We start from the raw sequence: 6,363 nt of genomic DNA, 5'->3' as shown, positions 1-6,363 counted from the left end.
GGTACTAATTTTCGTGTCCATCCCCTTTAGGTAAGGGATATGTTCTTAGAGGAGATGTATACGAGGTCTCCTTCGACAAATGGAGACGGCCTGCGATGCCTGTTTGCAAGGCGAGTTTGTTTCACTCTCGCTTCAAGTACTGCGTCGTGTGCCGACATTATTGTTTGCCTCATTCGCTGAGCAAACATTCGTACACCAGGATATTCGTCTTGCTTTGGAGGGTTCCATATCATTGGACGAGGCATTCTGCCTGTGTCGACGAAGAATGGCGCGTATCCTGTGCTTTCAGATCGGGCAGAATTTATGGCAAACTCTATGCCTGGTAATTTACTGACCCAGTTCCGTTGATCAGTATCGATGCATGAGCGAATCATTTGCGTCACAGTACGGTTAGTTCGTTCAGTTGAGCCATCAGACTCAGGGTGATAGGCGCTTGACATACTGAGTTTTATTCCCAGTAACTGATTCAGGTTCTGCCAGAAGGAGCTGGTGAAGAGAACGTCTCTGTCACTTACGATCCTTTTCGGTAAGCCATGCAACCGGTATATTTCGGCAAATACAAGCTCAGCGATGTCCTTAGAGCGATAATCTTGTCCACTCGGTACGAGATGTATTCTTCCGCTAAGGAGATCAATAATGACCGTAATTTCGTCATAGGAGCTATCCCTATCCTTGGATTCGGGCAGCGGTCCAACGAAGTCGATCCCTATCGCCTCCCAAGGCTTGCTTGGTATGGGTAACGGGTTTAGCAGACCATACGGTTTCTGATTGTTTGGTTTGCTTCGTTTACAGGTGATGCAGGTGTCGCAGTATGCCTGTACGTCCTTCGCCATGTTTTTCCACCAGACACAACTTCGAAGGTATGCCAACGTCTTTGAGGACCCTAGGTGTGCTAATATTGAGTGTGCATATGATATAACAAACTCTCTAGCGCTTCGATTGCCTATTGAACATTTAGGAATGCAAAGTAAGTTCACTCCTGTCCCTTTGAGGTACACAACGTTCTGATAGCAGTAGAAGTTCTTGAATTGCGTGGGATTGGCAAGGATAACTTTGAAGAATGGATTGGCTTCATATTTGTCATGCAAAGCTTCAGGAAAGGTGATTCCTTCTTCATTATCGGTGAGTACACCAATCAATTCAATTTGCGATGCTTGGTGCACGATTGATTCTTTCGTTTTCTGGTTTGGCTCAAGGGTTTCATCAATTTGCGATGTGGTAGTACCCTCGCCTTCCTGATGTTGGACTGGCAAGTTCAGCATTATCTTTCGGATCCGCTTCGCGAATTCTTTAGACGTTTCAGGTCTTCCGGTTTCGGCAGCCTGTCAGGGACGAAACTGCGGGGCAAAAATATCGGAAATGCGGAGGTCCGATGCGCGGGAAAAGCGGAGATGAACGATACCGAAGCTGAACGGGTCTGGGACGAGTGGACCTAAGTCCAATGAGCAAGGGCGTACTGCCCAGACCACAACACAGAGTCGGATGGAGGCGATTCAGAGACAATATCGAGAAGAGTGGTATGCTGACGTCGGAGCAAAGTCGGAGCAAAGTCGGAGCAAAGCGGGGCAGAGGCGGACTTGACCCGAAGGGTCGCTACACACTCGAGGTCCGCTTAGGAGCAAAGGGTAAAGCCTAGTCGATATTGGAACTGAGGAATATCGTACAGACAAGCTGGTATAAGTACTAAGCAGAACAATGGAAAAGTCGGAGATGAATCTATCATCAGTAGGACAAAGGGAGCAGAGAAGAAGATCTAAAGTACATGTGGAACACTGTCAAGATCGAGACGGAGCTAAGTCCGACGCTGGAGGTGTGACGTCCGGACCTAGCGAGATGATTGTCGGAGTCGAGTCGGAAGAGAGTCGGAGAAAGTCGGAGGAAGTCGGAGCAGAGTTTCGAGATACAGAGAGTGAGTGCGAGTACGGACCAGACTCAAGCTTTAAGGCTTGAGTCGCTACGCGCTCTAAGTCCGTGTCGGAGCAGAGGAGTAACTTAGTCGATATTCGAACTAAGGAGTTAGAGTACAGGAGCTAGGAGTTTATATACGCGGAGGCAGGGTTCGGAGCTCATATCGATAGGGAGTTATCGGAACTATGAACCATGTGGAATAAGGAGTTATCGGAACTATGAACCATGTGGAACTGTCAATCGTAAGGACGGAGCATATGGTTACGAAGCTGATAATCAGAGGTAGAATAAGTCCGAAGGGAATATCAAACCGTTAAAGGCATATCAATCGTGAACGTCGGAGTTGAATCCGTTATGACTCGAGAACTACCGGGACGTTGAGTCGCCGGAGGACTATTCATGTGATAATGTAGGTCCGGTATCGGAGCTGCTACTCCGATGGCGGACAACCCGGAACGACCAGAGCTATCGTACTTGGCCCGGTTACGGCCCAAGATCCGACACGTGACAAACACAAAGGGAATCAGTGCCAAGGAAACCGAGCACAAGGAAGAAGAATATGATGTGAGAATGAGCAAGGACGAACAAAGGGAACATGGGGAGTCAAAGATACGAAAAGTCCGTCGGAGATCCGTCGGAGGACCGCGGGAAAATGAGCGGCAAAGAGCGGAGGAAACGTCGGAGGACAGTCGGTGATAGTAGGCAATGGTCGGCGATGATTGACCCGTGACACAGCTGGTAATTGCGGCTTTGGTGATTTTGTGCGTGCTTCCGCGCCCTTGGTTTTGAGCTCCTTGATCAAAATTTTCACAGGTACTTTCGGTACAGCCCTAACGATCGTTTCGATGGGCTTAGGGGCATGGGGGCGCAATACCGCCATGCGAGCTTCAAGCCCCGTTAGTACCATGGGCACAGAGGTATTCGGTCGCTGGTCTTCGTCGTATTGTACCATTTCTGACGCCCTTTGCGTAATTCCAGGAGCATCATTCGAGTAGATTCGTGACAGGGAATCGGCCAATGAGTTTTCTTCTCCAGGAACATATACAATTTCGAACTCGAACTCAGATAGCTTCTCGAGCCATCTTGCTTGGCGACCGGTGAGGTTCTTCTGATTCATAAAATGTGTTAATCCTTTATGATTGGTATACCATTTGAATTGTACGCCTAGGAGTATGTCCCTATGGCGCATCATAGTCTCGAGGCCGGCAAGTAGTTCTATTTCGTGAACGGCATAGTTTTGTTGGGCGGCTGAAAGTTTTGCGGAGTAGAAGGCGATGACTGGCGCAGATTTCCAGTCCTCTCCTTGTTTTATGCATCCTCCTACACCGGTGATGCATCCGTTGGTGATGACGTGCACAGGCAGCGATCCAGGTCCATAATTCATTGAGACCCTATGTACCTTTCGATGCTTGTCAACGATGGTCTTGATTTCATCGAAGGAGCGTTGTTCAGTAGGTCCCCAGCGAAACACGACGGTGTCTCCGGTGATGAGGTTAAGAACATTCATAGGAATGCGTATGCCGGCGCATCCATCAGCTAGGTATCCTACTGCTCCTAGAAAGCCTCGAAGTAGGTCTCTATTTGTAGGAGTCTTCCAGGCAATAACTTTGTCAATTTTGGCGTCGTCGAGAAATATGCCGTGATGCGTGATAATGTGTCCGAGGAGCTTTATTTCATTCGCCAGAAAGTGCATCTTAGATTCAGAGAGGAAGAATTTATTATCCCGCAGGATATCAATGACAAGTCTCACGCATCAAATATGGTCTTCCAGCTCGTCGGTATGAATGATGAGATCGTCTAGATAGATTTCGAGCCATACACCAATGTAGGGAGCGAAAAGATCTGTCATTACGGCCATAAAAGTAGCTATAGCGTTACAATCGCCTTGCTGTAGTACTAAACTGATCATGGTTCCATCGGGTGTAGCCATGAGGGTATGTTTTACATCCTCAGGCTCAACGCGTACTTGTTCGTATGCACCCTCCAGATCCATAGCCGTGAAATACTTGCTACGGGCAACGCGGCGCCTAATTCCATTTTGATCGGGTAGCGGGGAAGCAATTTTCTCCGTGTTGTCGTTCCTTGCTCGTAGATCGACCGTGTTTCTCATTCCTCCCGTGGGTTTTTGCAAAAACATGAGAGGGGCAGCATTGATTCCGTTTGCGAACTGCCATCGTCCAGACTTTAGAAATATATCTCTTTTGATGTTCCATAACTCACGAAATCCTTCAGGGCACTTTGATTGTCTGAATGGGTATCGCTTGTTTGTATCCTTGATAGGAATCCGATGATTGACGCGGCGAAGAGGTGGTAATTCAGTTTCGCTGGCCTTCTGATACAAAGGTTGCGCATATTCATGTAATTTCGCCCGTACCTCGTTAAGGGACTGCTCTTCAAGGCGGACAGCCCGAGAGGCTAGGACACCTACGTCTTCACCAACTCGGAGTTCCACAGGGTTGTCAGAGCCGATTAGGATGTGAGAGGGGTTAAGCCCGATTAATATCTTGTGTTGCCATATAAAAGGGGTTCCTAGAATCAGATCGTAGCCGTCGACATTCATGATATCAAAGGTTCTCTGACACTTGACGTTTGCATAGCCTAGTTCGACTGTAGTGCTATAATTCACTTTAGTCTTTGATCCTTGCGCGGCTAATTGTACCGTGATTTGGGTCTGTAGTGGCGTCCGTTGAACCTTGAGTTGCTCAGCCAGCGTAGTGGACATAAAATCGCCTAGTGATCCTGAGTCCAGTAGAGCCCGGCACTTGTGTCCATTGACTTGTACTATGATAACGAGCGGCTTTGGAATACTTCTGCCAGTGATTTTGGCGCGAGCCGCATTTCGTTGTAGTGATGGAAAGCTTCCTTCCGGAGCTTGTTTGGTTCTCGCAGCACAAATGCTGTATTCGACTGAATTGCACTCCCTCCATGTGTGAGGGTTGATAATGCCTTTTGCGCAGAATTCATCTACGAATTTGACGGATCGTGGACGCATCGTGAAGTCGTCATCTAGTTCTCCAACAGGTACGCTATCGTTGTTTTCCATGTGTTCGGGCGTTGGTTCCAAATTTGATACCCCTTCGCCCTCCGAACTAAGGTCCGTAGACACTGTCTCATCCGTTGAACTGATGTCTTCTCTATACACTGAATAGTGATCATGCAGACTAGGAAGAGTTTCCGAATACTCTGTAAGCTTCCAGTCTGTTTTATCGGTCACTGATTTGATCTTTGCACGAGGGAATTTCTCAGGTGTTTGTCGGGCATGTACCCACCAACTATCGGCATAACCTGTCGAACTTGGATTTGTTGCCGTTGATTCGACGTCAGGTATGGTAGTTGCCTGATTGTCTGCACCTTGGTGCTGATGCTCAATAACAGAGTCGCCCTCCGTTTCCTCGATACATGGGAACGGTTGATTATCCTCTGCACCTCCCGAGCTCGAGGTAGACGAGCTGTGGTCAGAACCCGTAGGTCCATCCATAATCTCAGTCTCCTCCAGGTGAGTAGCGGTTTGGTTTTCATTCCATTCCATGTAATAATCGATGTCTTTGTGATCTAGCTCGCCTTTCTCATATTTATATGACAGGTCTACGAACTCAATTGTTCGTTTCTGGTACCAGCCGACAAAGTCGAAATTCTGTCTGCCTATGTGCAGCATCGGCATGAAGACGAGTCGACTCAAGAGTGGGTCATTTATGAGCCAGACGACTTCATCATTCTTCGTGGTTGTCATGCATGATGCTACGAGCGGCTCGTTCTGCCAGGTCTGCCATAGGTGAGGGAGTCGCGATATCCCAAATATCATCTGTCGTTCGATTCTTTCTTGTACAGGGTCACCGAAGCGGTTTTTGAGCACGGGTTCCTTTTCCATTTCGTGGTTGAGCACTTCTTCGGGACATTGAAGGTGATCCTCGTTATGTAACCGCTTGTACATCTCACGGGAATGTGTTACAGTACCGATGATTCCGCGAGTGCGAAGATAATCGAGATCGTGCCATAATTGTTCAGCTCGTGCAGCGTGGTCCCAAGGTTTCCGTGGTTCGACGGGACGTATCTCGGTGTCAGGTGGGTTTCCCCAATAATCTAAACCATTCTGAAATATTAAGCCGTGGTTTCCATAGATCGCTACAAGCTCTGATAGAGTGCTTGACCGATCCGACTCTTCGACTTCAGTATCCGAACCTTCTGAGCTATCGGTATCCGATTTGTATACAACATTCATCATGTGTGCTCGGAGCTCATCGATAATTTCGACGGGATCATCCTCTTCCTCGACAGATTCGTCTTCTTCCTCGACGGATTCGTCCTCTACCAATGGTAACCGGACTGCGTAGCTGGTTTTACCCGGCGGTTTATTCGTGGCACCCTTCGTTTTCTGTCGTTCAGGACAGTTCCGACCGAGGTGCCCAGCCTGCAAACAATTCCAGCATAAACCATTATCGATATGGCGCTGACGTT

This window comes from Punctularia strigosozonata, assembly GCF_000264995.1.
Source record: "Punctularia strigosozonata HHB-11173 SS5 unplaced genomic scaffold PUNSTscaffold_17, whole genome shotgun sequence".
NCBI classification, from domain to species: Eukaryota; Fungi; Basidiomycota; class Agaricomycetes; order Corticiales; family Punctulariaceae; genus Punctularia; species Punctularia strigosozonata.
This window is presented reverse-complemented; position numbering follows the sequence as displayed.